The following is an 18,279-nucleotide window of genomic DNA, read 5'->3' as shown; positions in this document are numbered from 1 at the left end:
GATATCATCTGGAAGCTCATTTACCTCTTGTTATTCTCAGCAAAGTTCACTATAGCTAGGCACTGGCAAATGATGGAGACCTTTACACTGGAATCATGGAGGGTTGAGGCTACCAAACAACTTTCAAGTACTTTATCTGAGGTTAAGGATAAATTCTTTCTGTCTTCTGGTTGTGACTACATGACTGTAGAAGGATTACATATGTACTGTGATTGAAGCTGTTGGCCCTCTTTGACTGATCCATGATGCTGACACCTCATCTGAGTTTTTTTTCCAAAATATGATCTGTAAACTTGGTAGAAGACTACTGCAGAAAGGACAGAGACATTGGTACAGAAACACTCTGTTGATCCTATTCATCTTTCTTACTCTTTCTGTCTCCACTCTTTTCTCCCCCATTCTTGACATCTCTTACTTTATTTCTCTCTTTCAGCTTTTAATTTTCTTGTTCTCCTATAATCAGCCATTCTTCCTTTTACTGAAGGTGCTGTGGACAGGGCAGATGTCCGATCCCGGTTGCTCCTCAGAGGAGCGCATTCATGATAATAGGGTGCACTGTCCTGGTGGGCACCAGGAGCACCTATTAAAAGGAGCTTTAGGGAACAAACAGGCACTATGCGCCCCAGGTTCAATACGGGCTCAGGACTTCAAAGTAGCCCTTCAGAGTCATCTGATGAGCCTAGAATAAAAAGTGTTCGCTACTCAGTGCTTCACTGCATTTCTAGAATGAATGAATGAATGAATATTTAATTTGTAAAGTGTCAAGGCGCTATATGCAGAGTATCTGGGTGCAGCGAACGAGGAGACATGCTTAAACTGACATATCTAGGAAATGCCAGGTTTTGAGGGCTTTACAGAAGAGCGAGTGGGACACCTGACTAGACAGTTTTTCCGGGAGAAAATTCCACAATTTGTGAGCAGCCGTAGAGAAAGCTCTGCCTCCCCATTTAGCCTTCTTGACCCTAGGAACTATAAGTACATTTGTGTCAGAGGACGGGAGCAGCCTACTAGGGACATAATGATGGACAATTGCCTTGATCCCCAGGGTCAGACTGATTTGCATATAGCCATGTCTGAACTGGGGTGGCAGAGTGGGCTAAAGAACGGTGATGGATTAAACCCAGATCTTTTGACTGGGTGTGAGTGTTTGATTGGTTCAGATGCTCCGTCCATCACCACCCCCTTTTGTACCGCTTTTGGCCACCATAAGTGTGGCAGGGTATGCTCAGACGGGAGTCCCTTGCTCACTTTGCCACTGGATTCCGGGCTGAAGACGGCTGGAATGCCAGAAACCGGTGCTCGGAAGCTTGTTTCCGGTCCAGGGAAGACATGGCTTGGCAGTTCGGGCTGGACTGTTCCCATGAGGCACAGGGTCAGACTGATTTGCATATAGCCATGTCTGAACTGGGGTGGCAGAGTGTGCTAAAGAACGGTGATGGATTGAACCCAGATCTTTTGACTGGGTTTGAGTGTTTGATTGATTCAGATGCTCCGTCCATCACCACCCCCTTTTGTACCGATTTTTCAACCACAGCAGTCCTGCTTTGGAAAAACAGGCGCTGAGGGTCGATGTGTGGATTTTCTTGGTTCTTAGCACCCAAACCACCTCCAAGAGGCCAGAACTGGAAATTGCACCACTTGACAGGTCAGAACTCCCAACAGAGGAGTTCAGAGGCTGCAGATGAAGTCTTTGATGGCCATGAGACTTCTTAACAGGAGACAGGCATACAAAAACCCTTGGGGAACCTTCAAAGCAGGATGTAGAATCAAAGTTCAATCCTTTCACTCCCCAGACAAAAGCAGCAAGCAGCAGTGCAGCACAAAAAAAACAAGCATAGTATCAGTTTCCCTCCTACAGCATCCATATCTTCTTCCTGACAGAATGTCCTCTTTGTCCAGAAGTGTTCTGAAGATATGGTGTCAAAACTCCAGTACTTATGCCAGTTTCAGTCTTTGAAGTAGACAAACTCCAAAGGAAAGTCTCTATAGTGAAGAAGACCCTGCCTTTCCCGGAGAGGACGGAATCCAAGGGGGGAGCCAACAGGAAGAAACAGTGGGTAATGGTCCCGACCCCTCGCTCAGGGACATCATGGCAGCCATCAGGGAGCTGCGCGGAACCCTGGAACCTAAGCTGGACTCAGTGACGGAGGAAGTTAACTTGCTGAGCGCAGACTTCAGAAAGATGTCCGACAAAGTGGCTGTGGCGAAAACTGGTATCGGTGGCCTCCAATCCAAGACAAAGAGACTTGAGGAACAAATAGCCGCCTTGACGAAAAACCAAACAGACAGTTATGCACGGATGGAGGACCAGGAGGGACGGGCGAGGCGCAACAACATCCGCATAGTGGGGTCCGGAGGACCTGGAGGGGCCATCCACGGACTGGTTCGTGGAGGACTTGATACTCAAATCATCTGCAACCAGCTCACTCGCAGTACCCACTAAAAACTAGAAATAATAGTACTGCTGACATCAGAGAGCACTTTCCCAGGATTAGCAATTAAACCAAACTGCCCCTTATCTCCAACGTGGAACTCATATAAAGTCCCCCCAACAACCATTAGCATTGCCAGCTCACTCCGACTCGAGGTCTCTCTATCCTGAAATAATTATTCAACGCAAGACCCCCGCCTCTGCCAGCGCACTTGAAAAATTATCATCAAGGCACTCCATCCATGACGTGTCCCCTCTACTGTCACCACCAGAGTTCCAGCCAAATGGGCTAAGCACAAATAAACCACTTGAAATCCAACGCCCTTTGGCAGCGCCAATTCCAACCACGGTGCTGCCCACGGAGAGCTCAACTCACATCCCAGAACCTAAAATTGAGTTCCCAACTCTCAGGCTAGAGAGCGGCAACTGCAACTATAATGGTGACAACTCGACATGTGGCAAAGATGATTCTATAATTTGGGTCGCAACACTCCATCCCCCAACTAAAGCAGTAAGGCCCTCACCATTGAAACCCTGCGGAGTACATGAAAACGCGATAAACTCGTCGAAAAGCCCACTGAATGACTTCTTTCAAATACACAGTTTTGACTTTCCGTCACAGACCTCCACTCCGTTCCTCAGCGGGATACCAGACCCCACCTGCATCAGAAACCATGATCTGCCCGAGGCAGCAGCTAACGTAAGCTCATCAAAAGGGCTTCCAGCAACCAGTTTTAGCTACAACGCCGACACTAAAGATTGCAGCTTTATCTTAAGCCCAAGCAAAAATTTTCAAAATGAACAAATTATCACGCTCACTAACTCACCCTTGGCTCATAATTCAGCCACTGCAAACAACCTACTTTCTAAAGACCTTGGGCTTGGAACCAACCCATCCGAATCCAACCTAGGAATGCAAAAAATCGAGGCACTTCTATCAGCAACCAACAGAGCTTTGAGCTCTATGACTTGTGCGGCTCATATGCACGCCGACAAACTTGACACCCAGATATCTATCCTACAATTGGTGGCTGACTCCATAATGGGAATAGACTTAAAACTGGATCAGCTAAATTCACTAATACGTAGAGCTCAAACAAGCACGACCCAAAACAATGCGTCTGAAACAAACCTGAGCATGGAACCAACTGCAAACGCAATAGTACACCCAAAATACGGTAAGAGTACCTGCATATGTGAGCCTTTATTGAATAAACTTGAAACCCTACCTGAAATAATGTCTACGCTAATAGAAGACCTAAGGACAAAGACCCAAGCCAAACCACAGAGTCCTAGCATTCCTTCCACTTACCCTGGAAGCTTGGAAACTCAAAGGCGATCAGAACCACGCTTTAAAAGTCCATCCCGCCTTACCAATAACTATACCAGCTTAAAACTGGATCACTCTCCGCTTAAACAGATACTGAACATTCCAACTGAACAGCTCTCCTGCCCGCCTCAGGTTTCTGTTGGCATCCTATGCTCACAACTAACCAACGCCACAAAAACAACCACGCAGTCTAATACTGAAGCAGTTCCCCTTACTTTGCCAAGCCACCATACGCCTACTACCAAGGCTGATAACGACCAAAAAGCAAGCACCCATCTATCGAGGAAAAACAAGAAAAAACTGAAGAAACTAAATAAAGCAAAAAAAAAGGGCAACGCACTAACACAATGGCTTGGAACAAAAGGTGGCAAGTCCCCAATCGACCTGACCAACCAGGCAGAAAAATCGGTAATCTCTCAAATAGAAAAAAAAGAAAACTCGGAAACCCAAATGACCTGTGCACAGTCACTAACAGATCACAAGTCTCTTGGTAATTGCCCAAAGCAAAATGATGGACTTACAAAATTACCTGAAAATAGCTCCTTGCTTAAAACTGTTGCAGTACACAAGTCCACTATCAAGGACTTAAGTCCAAAAGAAGGAATAGTGGCGGGCACCCCTTCTTCGGTTTGTCTGGGAAAGGAAAAAAAACAGCCTAAAGATGATGCAAATGCAGAAAGCTTTCACAGTAAAATACCTTGCCCTGACGAATCTCCAATGCGTGGTGACTCACTAAGAATGACCAGTCCTCAAATGACTAAATCAAGCGCACAAGCTAACGCAGAGCCTCTGGGCATTCAGTCCGACGGGCCTAGCATCTATTCGGCTTCGCTGCCTCAAGACCCTTGCCTTGGACAGCAACAGCATAGAAAAATATTGCTCTATCCGGAGTATGAATCCCAGGGACAATGGGATATCTTAAATAGAGGCAACATCCTTAGACTATGCCTACAATTGCCGGGTTTAGAAACCGTGAACACAACCGACATTGAGACAGTGTCCTTCTTAGACCCCGTCTTAGGACAAAGAAATGAGTCCACACTGGTAACCTTCTTTAATCCAGAACGCGGGGCCACGCTAATGAAGAACAAAAAACAACTGAACGAATGGGGCATCCAGGCTAGCCCTTATATTAACACCAACTACCCATCCTTTTTAAAAAATCTTTCTAACACAGCTACATCTACCAACACCAGATCGGACCAAAAACAAATAAAGCATTTACTTCATTCATCCTCGGTGCTGCGTGGTTTCCGGCAAGAGCCGAAAACAGTTTCATGGACTGAGAACCCTCTGCAAGTAATCACCTCCACAGCAGGCGGCCCACGTAAATGCATATTAAAACCTCACAAATCGGAGGACTGGTCTTGGCTCTCCCAGGCGCTAGGGTAGTGCTCCGACACCTGCGCATGGCCAAAAACCTAATCACGATATGGCTCATCATTTAAATATATGCTCCTGGAACATTCGGGGGCTCACAAAGGACAAAACAGAGAGATTAACCTCAAGTTTGCTAAAGACCTACGAAATATTTGCCCTACAAGAAACCTGGACCCTGGAAAACACCATCTGGGAAGATTTCACTGTAATTGAATCCACTGCCATCCCTTCCAAAGTTGGTGGCCACGCATCCGGGGGAGTCCTGATTGCCGTAAAGAGCTCCCTGACTACGAAGATAGAAACGCTTTACAGTGGAGACGGCAATCATGTTTTTATTAGCATGGAGTTTGAGAGCCAGGCAAAGGGTAAATCAAAGCAAAAAAATTATCCTTGGCTGCGTCTATTTACACCCAACAAAAACGAGGCGTGAGTCCACCTTGAGCACGCTACTACCAATAATGAACAATCTCGAAGCTCTCTATCCCGCCGACCTTTGGTTGATAATGGGCGACTTTAATGCAAATTTAATGGAAATCGATCCTAAACAATCTTCCCAAATAACATATTTCAATGCAATGTGGGCAATTCCGGAGATAAGATCCCAGTACCAGCGAAAGGATATGAATGGAATAAACCTGGCAACAAAACTGAACAACCTTGGCCTGCGCATCCTCAACGGAAGGATGGCTACAGACCAACCGGCCGCCTACTCACACACATCCTCTTCTCGAATGGCCACTCTAGACTACATATGGATCTCACTAATGGCCTTCCATCTGGTGTCCCAATTTCTGGTAACACCATCTCCAGACAGTGATCACGCCATTTTAACATGCAGCATCGCCTTCGGGCCACCACACCGTCCGAACATAAATCCGATAGGGACCGCCGCAGGATTGCAGAGTGTGAGGAAACTCCGATGGTCCGAAAGCAACCAGGAAGCAATTGAAATAGAGGTGGATAAGCTCATGACCAGAGGCCCCCTAGCTCCTGGTACCCAGGTGTCAGTTCTCACCTGGGAAACAATACTGACTAACTTTAGAGACCTCTTCACCACTAAATCGCCAAACAATCACCCTATGGACATTACGACTCTGACAACCTTGTCAGCCCAACAACAACGCATTAAAGCTATCAAGAGTAAATTAAATAAGTTACAAAGAACAACTGTCCATAACGAAAATGACCATAAACTTTTGAAGGAGGACATCACGACTACGCGGAAAGCCTACAGGAAGGAACGTTTCACCCTAAAGAAATTAGAGGAAGATCGACACTGGGCAATGGCCTTTGAAATTTTAAAATCTAAAGATCAAAGGAAATTCTGGAACTGGGTTAACAAGGCTAGCAAAACCACCTACCGCAACTAACATCTCTCCCGCGGACTGGGAAATTTATGTTAAAAAACTCTACACAGCACCACACGGCCAAATCATTAACAGCTCGCCCTTTCTTGACCATCCAGTCAATCATGACGAAACCATGATCCCTGTCAATACGTTAACGGATGATATAACTGGAACAATAAAGAAAATGCGCTCGGGTGGTGCCCCCGGTCCCAACGGAATCCCGACCCAAGTATTCAAAGCCTCTGCTGGAAAATGGGCCCGGATACTGACGCCCCTTTTCGAGGCTGGTATACTGGGTGGCTCCATCCCGGCGTCTTGGCAAGGATCGCTTCTTGTCCCCTTCCATAAGAAAGGACCGCGCTCTAACCCTGATAACTATCGGATGATAGCTCTTCTAGACGTGGACGGGAAGGCCTATGCCAGCATTCTCTTATCTGCACTCACTACGTGGGTGGAAACTAACAATCTAGTTCCATTCACTCAAACTGGTTTCCAAAGAGGCTGCCATATTGAAGACAACCTGATATGTCTTGCTCATCTGATGGAATCCACCCTAGCCGCAAAAGGAAAAACCTTACACCTTGGGTTTATCGATTTTCGAAAAGCCTTTGACAGCGTTAGTCGGCCAAACCTATGGGCAAAACTAGCAAGATGGGGCATCCCACAGTCGCTACTGAAAGCATTAATCGCTTTACACACTGACACCTGGGTCAAAGTGCGAGTCACATCGAGTTGGTCGACCTCCAATAAAATATATACCACCAGAGGCTTAAAGCAAGGGTGTATTCTTGCACCAATGCTTTTCAACCTGTACCACGCGGACCTCCCTGAATGGTTGTCATGCACCCGTACTTTCCCTCCACGAATAGAGTCAAGAAAGATCCAAACTCTCCAGTATGCAGATGATACCATCCTGCTAGATCAAACTCAGGTTGGTCTCCAGAGACTGTTCGACTCCCTCGCTCAGTACTGCAATATGAACATGTTAGAGATAAACGTGACAAAAACCAAAGCAATGATTATATCATCTGTAAAACCCAAAAAGTCTACGTGGTTCATTGAAGGGAAAAGTCTGGAAACTGTCAATACCTATAAGTATCTGGGGGTGTGGATCGACCACAAAGGGAGACCCACAGTGCATACAACCGAAATGCAGGCCGTTGCCCGTAGTCTGGAATGGGCCTTTATCAGAACAAAAAGTGCTCTGCACTCCCAAAATCTAGTACCGTTAATAAAACTGATTACCGCAAAATTACTCCCCACTATCTCGTTCGGTGCAATAATATTCAAGGACAAAATGAACAATTGGTTGGACAGAGCACAATCTTCTTGCTACGGTAGGGTTTTTCGGCTGCCAAATTCTACTGCCCACGCCCAAATCCGGAAAGAATTTTCATTATTCTCCCAGAGGTGGATAATGAGTGCACGCTACATTAACTATTGCTTAAAATTAAAGCACGCTAGCCCACACTCTCTAAAGAGTTGCCTATGGTTAGTTTTCAGCAACCACAAAACATCGTGGAATAAATATTTGACGTCATGTCTAGAATCCCTTAAAGCAAAGGACATATGGTCATCTCCGTTGCCCATTGCAGCGAAAACAAAACTTCTAACCAAACAGACAAAAAGTCTCTCAAGCGACCTCGACGAGCAACGCGTCGCCCAGCTCTTTCATGGCCCCTGGGTTTCTAAACTATACACCTCGAAAACCCTCCCATCGTATCTGGCAGCTTCTACGAAAGTGATTTGGATGAGATGTATGCACTGCTCGTTTTTCACTTGTTTTTGCTATAGGTTACTTAATTTTGTTGGTGCACTAGAAGGTAATGCCGAGGGTCCAACGGCATTTGGTAAACTGGCTAAGTTGTGGGTCTAAAGATACTCTAGATCCATCCCTTCGTAGGCACTCAAAGTTTCGTCTCCATAACATAAGAAGACTTCCACACTGAAAGTTCATTTCATTGTTCAATCATATTTATTGTTGAATTCATTCGGTATCATTCAAATATGTTTCCTTTTATAATGCAATGATTTTTGGCATTTTCATCATCGTACCAAACATTGTCATTTCAATCAGTCCAATGCATTTCGGGCATGCAAACGTGCCCTTCATCAGGGAAAATGACACTGTCAAAAAATCATAATAATGACATTAATCAAACATAAATTCTCTAGTATATAATGTATAAGTGCTTGTTTGTCAATAAAAATGTGCTTAAAACGGAAGTTTAATAAATGAGTGGAAAAAAGCATGATAACGTGAAGTGCATGCAGGGTATATTTAAGAAATTGATGTGGTTCATGCAAGCTGTTCGTTAAGACTCACATGTCAGAAGTTTCCAAAGGTAGGGAAACCTGTAGAAAAGATACAAAAATAGAACAAAGATCTAGCATCTCTATGTCATATCTATGGCCTTTCTAACGTTCACGCTATCTCAAAGGCAACCGTCTCTGCAACTAACCTGTTGTGGCGTGTAAATGCCGATCCACGCGGGTCCTCTCGTCGGTACGAGCTGGTACATCAAACAGCTGTACGAGTATGTTTTTATAATGAGTTCCGGTCATGTGACTCATGACGCTATGAGCTCATGGAAGAAAGACTATGCGATCGAACGGTCGTCGGTGGTCGCGTGCAAACCGAAGTGCACATTGATATATAGTTCTGGCCAGAACCGTGTATAACGGAAAGCTTATTATAACGCTAGTGATAACCTGAACTCTCTAAAGATTGTAAAAATCATAATAAAAAATTATATTAAGAAAAAAGTTAATGGGGAAAACTCGGGATTCGAACCAAGGAAGATCACATGAGGGGTGTGGGAATTAGTGTTGTGAGCCATCAGAAAGGATGATAAAGGTGGTGTCAAAAAAGTGAGTGTGTGAACACACGCAGTATACACAGGATACAGTCAAAATACAAGCAATTCATATATGTCTTCATAGGTAACAAGCGAATTCGATTCTGTCGTTTAGCCCCATTGGTTTCTGGGTAGATAATTTTTGTATCCAGTAATTCTCTCTCATCAATAAGAAGTTATTATTGTTTCTCCCTTCAATTTTTTGAACTGTTTCCAATATTATGAATTTGATCTGTGAAACGTTGTGGTTTGCTTCTGTAAAATGTTGTGATAATGCTGATTTTGTATTCTTTAGTCTTATGTTCGATCTGTGTTCCGTTAGGCGCACTTTAATGCGTCTCTCTGTTTTTCCCACGTACATTTTGCCACAGGGGCATCTGATTCCATAAATCAAATTGTTTGATTCGCAAGTTGCATTCACTCTTAGTTTAATTGGATAACCTTTGGAGGGGTGATTGATGGTGTTTCCATGTATTATACTGTTACAGTTCCCGCAATTTAAACAGGGTTTTGTCCCAGTGAATGTAATGTTGACTGGAGTTTTTTGTTGTAAAATTTCTCCTAGATTTTTGGCTCTAGTGTATGCAAAGATCGGAGGTTCTCTGAAAGATTGGTTAAAATCAGGTTCCATGTTGAGAATTGACCAGTGTTTCATAATGGCTTGTTTGTATTTCTTGCTCACCGTGGAGTATTTTGATACTACAACCATTCTTGTTTGTTGAGGTTTGGTTTTGCTGGTTAGTAGCTGTTTTCTTTCTATTTGCTCAATCCTCTTTTTAGATTCATCTAATAGCGGTTGTGGATAACCTCTCGTTTTGAATTTTTGAATCATTTCATCCAGTCTGATATTCAGTGTATTTTTGTTCGAAGTGATTCGTTTCACTCTAGCCATCTGTGAGAATGGTAAATTATTAATCAGATTAGGTTGATGGAAGCTGGAGTGTAGCAACATGTTGTTTCGGTCTGTTGGTTTCGTGTACAGATCGGTCACAAATCCCTCAGGTGTTATGGTTATCTTTACATCTAGAAAATTGACAGATATATCAGAAATGTTCCATGTAAGTTGTATTCTTTGGTCATGCTCATTAAATTTCATTAGTTCCATGAGAAGTAGCTCTTGGGTGTTTGTCCATATGATGAAGTAGTCATCGATATATCTAATCAGTAGTTTCAAGTTTTTAGTCCATTCATTATTGGAGAGTATATGACGATTTTCATACCATTCCATGAAAATGTTCGCATACACTGGGGCTGCTGAATTGCCCATGGCCATGCCAGATAGTTGTTGGTACCATGATTCCTCTGCTTTGAAGTAACTATGATATAGAGTGTAGTGCATTAGTTCCATCAAAAAGATTTGAAAGTCATGATCTAATTCTGACTTCAAAAGAGCCGCTTCCATTGCTTCAATGCCCATATCATGGGGGATACTAGTATATAGGCTGCAGACATCTGCTGTACATAGAATTATTTTTTGTGTTGGGTCCCATTGCACTTGTTCAAGGATTTGTAAAAATTGAGTAGTGTCTTTAACATACGTGCGCATGGACTGTACTATAGGTTGACAATACCGGTCTATAAGTTGACCAACTGGTTCATGCAAACTTCCTCTCGTAGACACAATCGGTCGCATGGGAGGGTCATGGATGTTTTTATGTATTTTCGGTTGCATTCTCAATGTAGGACTTTTTGGATCACTGGTGATTAAAAAGTTTTTTGTTCTTTCTTCAATGATACCCTGTTGTACTGCTCCTTGAACGATTTGCTTCAGAATTTTTGCATATTCCAATGTAGGATTTCTATCCAATTTGCAATATGTTTTCTCGTCTGAAATGTGTTCTATGACCTTTTGTTTATACATTTCTGTATTCATGATGACGATGGCGCCACCTTTATCCGCTTTGGTATATGTGATTTTCTCATTTCTGGCCAATTTGTGTAAGGTGTCAAGATCTTTTTGTGTGATGTTTTTATTTTTTGGTTTTACGTGTTTGATTTTCTTCAAATCCTGTTTCACTAAATTTTCGAATAGGTCCAATGTTTTGTGAGTGGTTGGAGCTTGGAAGGTACTGTGAGGTCTTAATCCTACTAATTGATCTTTTTGTTGTGGTGGTTTCTCAGGTATTGTATTATCAAAAAAATGTCTCAGTTTGAGTTTTCTCATTAATTTAAAAAAACTCACTTCTAATTCCAAATTGTCAGATGTAGTTGTCGGTATAAATGATGTGCCTTTTTGTAGTAAATCCAGTTCATATGGGCTAAGTTGATGATCACTGATGTTAATAACTAGGTGTTTTGTGGAAGGTTCTTTTTGGTTTTCTTCTCCTTCTCCTTCTCTTTGGCAATCACGGTCATACTTCTGGTGTTTGGTGGATCCCTGTCTTTGTCCTTTGCCGGACCCTCGCCTGGGTCTCCTTCTTGTGTTTGGCCTTGGTCTAAAAAAGGACTTGTTTCAGTGACTTTACTGGTAGTTGGTTCTTCTGCAGATGTTTTGTCTTGGGTGACTGGTGTAGGTTGTGACTTACGTGCTCTTTGGCTCGTATCGCTGTCCGATGAAGATGTCTCAGTGTTGGAATTATATGGACGACTTCGACGTTTTTGTGCATATACTTCTGCCCATGTATATACTTCTCCTAAACGATAATCTAAAGTATCTCTTTTGAATTTGCGAATTTTTCGCTCATTTATTTCTTTATGATGGCGATCTATTTGGCTCTTAATGTCGTTTAGGGTAGTTGTTAATTCTTCATCTGACATCATTTTAGATAGTTCTGTAGTAGTTTCCTCTATTTCTGCAGTGAGTTCCTCTAAGATGGTGGATAATTCTTGAATGATTAAGAGAATTAAGTCCAAGGAACATTTGTTCAAAATTTCGTACCAGCGTTCCTGAAACTTTTTTGAATGTTTGCATAGGGACGGTTTTAATGCAATTCGGAGTCCGCGTGGTATGCGTAAGTTCCGGTGATATTTGATGAGAGTGCTAGCATGTAGCTGTTGGTTAGTTCTCCTTTTGGATAAATATAATAATTGTCTGATGTTTTGTTCCTTTGACCGCCCTGTGGTTTCCTGGGTGAGTTCCTCCCTGATTAAAGAGTAGATTTGGTCTGCATCTTTAGATTCAAATGCAAAGGTTGAGGCTCTGGCTTCTGTACTTTTGGAGATCTCCTCGTAGTTACTCATCTTGAAAGCTGAAGTGTGTTAGTTTAATTGATTGCGTGCTATACATCCGCAGGACACTGTGAGTACATAAATTGATTTGGATGAGATGTATGCACTGCTCGTTTTTCACTTGTTTTTGCTATAGGTTACTTAATTTTGTTGGTGCACTAGAAGGTAATGCCGAGGGTCCAACGGCATTTGGTAAACTGGCTAAGTTGTGGGTCTAAAGATACTCTAGATCCATCCCTTCGTAGGCACTCAAAGTTTCGTCTCCATAACATAAGAAGACTTCCACACTGAAAGTTCATTTCATTGTTCAATCATATTTATTGTTGAATTCATTCGGTATCATTCAAATATGTTTCCTTTTATAATGCAATGATTTTTGGCATTTTCATCATCGTACCAAACATTGTCATTTCAATCAGTCCAATGCATTTCGGGCATGCAAACGTGCCCTTCATCAGGGAAAATGACACTGTCAAAAAATCATAATAATGACATTAATCAAACATAAATTCTCTAGTATATAATGTATAAGTGCTTGTTTGTCAATAAAAATGTGCTTAAAACGGAAGTTTAATAAATGAGTGGAAAAAAGCATGATAACGTGAAGTGCATGCAGGGTATATTTAAGAAATTGATGTGGTTCATGCAAGCTGTTCGTTGCTAGCACTCTCATCAAATATCACCGGAACTTACGCATACCACGCGGACTCCGAATTGCATTAAAACCGTCCCTATGCAAACATTCAAAAAAGTTTCAGGAACGCTGGTACGAAATTTTGAACAAATGTTCCTTGGACTTAATTCTCTTAATCATTCAAGAATTATCCACCATCTTAGAGGAACTCACTGCAGAAATAGAGGAAACTACTACAGAACTATCTAAAATGATGTCAGATGAAGAATTAACAACTACCCTAAACGACATTAAGAGCCAAATAGATCGCCATCATAAAGAAATAAATGAGCGAAAAATTCGCAAATTCAAAAGAGATACTTTAGATTATCGTTTAGGAGAAGTATATACATGGGCAGAAGTATATGCACAAAAACGTCGAAGTCGTCCATATAATTCCAACACTGAGACATCTTCATCGGACAGCGATACGAGCCAAAGAGCACGTAAGTCACAACCTACACCAGTCACCCAAGACAAAACATCTGCAGAAGAACCAACTACCAGTAAAGTCACTGAAACAAGTCCTTTTTTAGACCAAGGCCAAACACAAGAAGGAGACCCAGGCGAGGGTCCGGCAAAGGACAAAGACAGGGATCCACCAAACACCAGAAGTATGACCGTGATTGCCAAAGAGAAGGAGAAGGAGAAGAAAACCAAAAAGAACCTTCCACAAAACACCTAGTTATTAACATCAGTGATCATCAACTTAGCCCATATGAACTGGATTTACTACAAAAAGGCACATCATTTATACCGACAACTACATCTGACAATTTGGAATTAGAAGTGAGTTTTTTTAAATTAATGAGAAAACTCAAACTGAGACATTTTTTTGATAATACAATACCTGAGAAACCACCACAACAAAAAGATCAATTAGTAGGATTAAGACCTCACAGTACCTTCCAAGCTCCAACCACTCACAAAACATTGGACCTATTCGAAAATTTAGTGAAACAGGATTTGAAGAAAATCAAACACGTAAAACCAAAAAATAAAAACATCACACAAAAAGATCTTGACACCTTACACAAATTGGCCAGAAATGAGAAAATCACATATACCAAAGCGGATAAAGGTGGCGCCATCGTCATCATGAATACAGAAATGTATAAACAAAAGGTCATAGAACACATTTCAGACGAGAAAACATATTGCAAATTGGATAGAAATCCTACATTGGAATATGCAAAAATTCTGAAGCAAATCGTTCAAGGAGCAGTACAACAGGGTATCATTGAAGAAAGAACAAAAAACTTTTTAATCACCAGTGATCCAAAAAGTCCTACATTGAGAATGCAACCGAAAATACATAAAAACATCCATGACCCTCCCATGCGACCGATTGTGTCTACGAGAGGAAGTTTGCATGAACCAGTTGGTCAACTTATAGACCGGTATTGTCAACCTATAGTACAGTCCATGCGCACGTATGTTAAAGACACTACTCAATTTTTACAAATCCTTGAACAAGTGCAATGGGACCCAACACAAAAAATAATTCTATGTACAGCAGATGTCTGCAGCCTATATACTAGTATCCCCCATGATATGGGCATTGAAGCAATGGAAGCGGCTCTTTTGAAGTCAGAATTAGATCATGACTTTCAAATCTTTTTGATGGAACTAATGCACTACACTCTATATCATAGTTACTTCAAAGCAGAGGAATCATGGTACCAACAACTATCTGGCATGGCCATGGGCAATTCAGCAGCCCCAGTGTATGCGAACATTTTCATGGAATGGTATGAAAATCGTCATATACTCTCCAATAATGAATGGACTAAAAACTTGAAACTACTGATTAGATATATCGATGACTACTTCATCATATGGACAAACACCCAAGAGCTACTTCTCATGGAACTAATGAAATTTAATGAGCATGACCAAAGAATACAACTTACATGGAACATTTCTGATATATCTGTCAATTTTCTAGATGTAAAGATAACCATAACACCTGAGGGATTTGTGACCGATCTGTACACGAAACCAACAGACCGAAACAACATGTTGCTACACTCCAGCTTCCATCAACCTAATCTGATTAATAATTTACCATTCTCACAGATGGCTAGAGTGAAACGAATCACTTCGAACAAAAATACACTGAATATCAGACTGGATGAAATGATTCAAAAATTCAAAACGAGAGGTTATCCACAACCGCTATTAGATGAATCTAAAAAGAGGATTGAGCAAATAGAAAGAAAACAGCTACTAACCAGCAAAACCAAACCTCAACAAACAAGAATGGTTGTAGTATCAAAATACTCCACGGTGAGCAAGAAATACAAACAAGCCATTATGAAACACTGGTCAATTCTCAACATGGAACCTGATTTTAACCAATCTTTCAGAGAACCTCCGATCTTTGCATACACTAGAGCCAAAAATCTAGGAGAAATTTTACAACAAAAAACTCCAGTCAACATTACATTCACTGGGACAAAACCCTGTTTAAATTGCGGGAACTGTAACAGTATAATACATGGAAACACCATCAATCACCCCTCCAAAGGTTATCCAATTAAACTAAGAGTGAATGCAACTTGCGAATCAAACAATTTGATTTATGGAATCAGATGCCCCTGTGGCAAAATGTACGTGGGAAAAACAGAGAGACGCATTAAAGTGCGCCTAACGGAACACAGATCGAACATAAGACTAAAGAATACAAAATCAGCATTATCACAACATTTTACAGAAGCAAACCACAACGTTTCACAGATCAAATTCATAATATTGGAAACAGTTCAAAAAATTGAAGGGAGAAACAATAATAACTTCTTATTGATGAGAGAGAATTACTGGATACAAAAATTATCTACCCAGAAACCAATGGGGCTAAACGACAGAATCGAATTCGCTTGTTACCTATGAAGACATATATGAATTGCTTGTATTTTGACTGTATCCTGTGTATACTGCGTGTGTTCACACACTCACTTTTTTGACACCACCTTTATCATCCTTTCTGATGGCTCACAACACTAATTCCCACACCCCTCATGTGATCTTCCTTGGTTCGAATCCCGAGTTTTCCCCATTAACTTTTTTCTTAATATAATTTTTTATTATGATTTTTACAATCTTTAGAGAGTTCAGGTTATCACTAGCGTTATAATAAGCTTTCCGTTATACACGGTTCTGGCCAGAACTATATATCAATGTGCACTTCGGTTTGCACGCGACCACCGACGACCGTTCGATCGCATAGTCTTTCTTCCATGAGCTCATAGCGTCATGAGTCACATGACCGGAACTCATTATAAAAACATACTCGTACAGCTGTTTGATGTACCAGCTCGTACCGACGAGAGGACCCGCGTGGATCGGCATTTACACGCCACAACAGGTTAGTTGCAGAGACGGTTGCCTTTGAGATAGCGTGAACGTTAGAAAGGCCATAGATATGACATAGAGATGCTAGATCTTTGTTCTATTTTTGTATCTTTTCTACAGGTTTCCCTACCTTTGGAAACTTCTGACATGTGAGTCTTAACGAACAGCTTGCATGAACCACATCAATTTCTTAAATATACCCTGCATGCACTTCACGTTATCATGCTTTTTTCCACTCATTTATTAAACTTCCGTTTTAAGCACATTTTTATTGACAAACAAGCACTTATACATTATATACTAGAGAATTTATGTTTGATTAATGTCATTATTATGATTTTTTGACAGTGTCATTTTCCCTGATGAAGGGCACGTTTGCATGCCCGAAATGCATTGGACTGATTGAAATGACAATGTTTGGTACGATGATGAAAATGCCAAAAATCATTGCATTATAAAAGGAAACATATTTGAATGATACCGAATGAATTCAACAATAAATATGATTGAACAATGAAATGAACTTTCAGTGTGGAAGTCTTCTTATGTTATGGAGACGAAACTTTGAGTGCCTACGAAGGGATGGATCTAGAGTATCTTTAGACCCACAACTTAGCCAGTTTACCAAATGCCGTTGGACCCTCGGCATTACCTTCTAGTGCACCAACAAAATTAAGTAACCTATAGCAAAAACAAGTGAAAAACGAGCAGTGCATACATCTCATCCAAATCAATTTATGTACTCACAGTGTCCTGCGGATGTATAGCACGCAATCAATTAAACTAACACACTTCAGCTTTCAAGATGAGTAACTACGAGGAGATCTCCAAAAGTACAGAAGCCAGAGCCTCAACCTTTGCATTTGAATCTAAAGATGCAGACCAAATCTACTCTTTAATCAGGGAGGAACTCACCCAGGAAACCACAGGGCGGTCAAAGGAACAAAACATCAGACAATTATTATATTTATCCAAAAGGAGAACTAACCAACAGCTACATGCTAGCACTCTCATCAAATATCACCGGAACTTACGCATACCACGCGGACTCCGAATTGCATTAAAACCGTCCCTATGCAAACATTCAAAAAAGTTTCAGGAACGCTGGTACGAAATTTTGAACAAATGTTCCTTGGACTTAATTCTCTTAATCATTCAAGAATTATCCACCATCTTAGAGGAACTCACTGCAGAAATAGAGGAAACTACTACAGAACTATCTAAAATGATGTCAGATGAAGAATTAACAACTACCCTAAACGACATTAAGAGCCAAATAGATCGCCATCATAAAGAAATAAATGAGCGAAAAATTCGCAAATTCAAAAGAGATACTTTAGATTATCGTTTAGGAGAAGTATATACATGGGCAGAAGTATATGCACAAAAACGTCGAAGTCGTCCATATAATTCCAACACTGAGACATCTTCATCGGACAGCGATACGAGCCAAAGAGCACGTAAGTCACAACCTACACCAGTCACCCAAGACAAAACATCTGCAGAAGAACCAACTACCAGTAAAGTCACTGAAACAAGTCCTTTTTTAGACCAAGGCCAAACACAAGAAGGAGACCCAGGCGAGGGTCCGGCAAAGGACAAAGACAGGGATCCACCAAACACCAGAAGTATGACCGTGATTGCCAAAGAGAAGGAGAAGGAGAAGAAAACCAAAAAGAACCTTCCACAAAACACCTAGTTATTAACATCAGTGATCATCAACTTAGCCCATATGA

The sequence above is a fragment of the Lissotriton vulgaris genome, chromosome 8, assembly GCF_964263255.1.
Source record: "Lissotriton vulgaris chromosome 8, aLisVul1.2, whole genome shotgun sequence".
NCBI lineage: Eukaryota > Metazoa > Chordata > Amphibia > Caudata > Salamandridae > Lissotriton > Lissotriton vulgaris.
The sequence above is the reverse complement of the archived record's forward strand: the minus strand, read 5'-3'. Positions refer to the sequence as shown.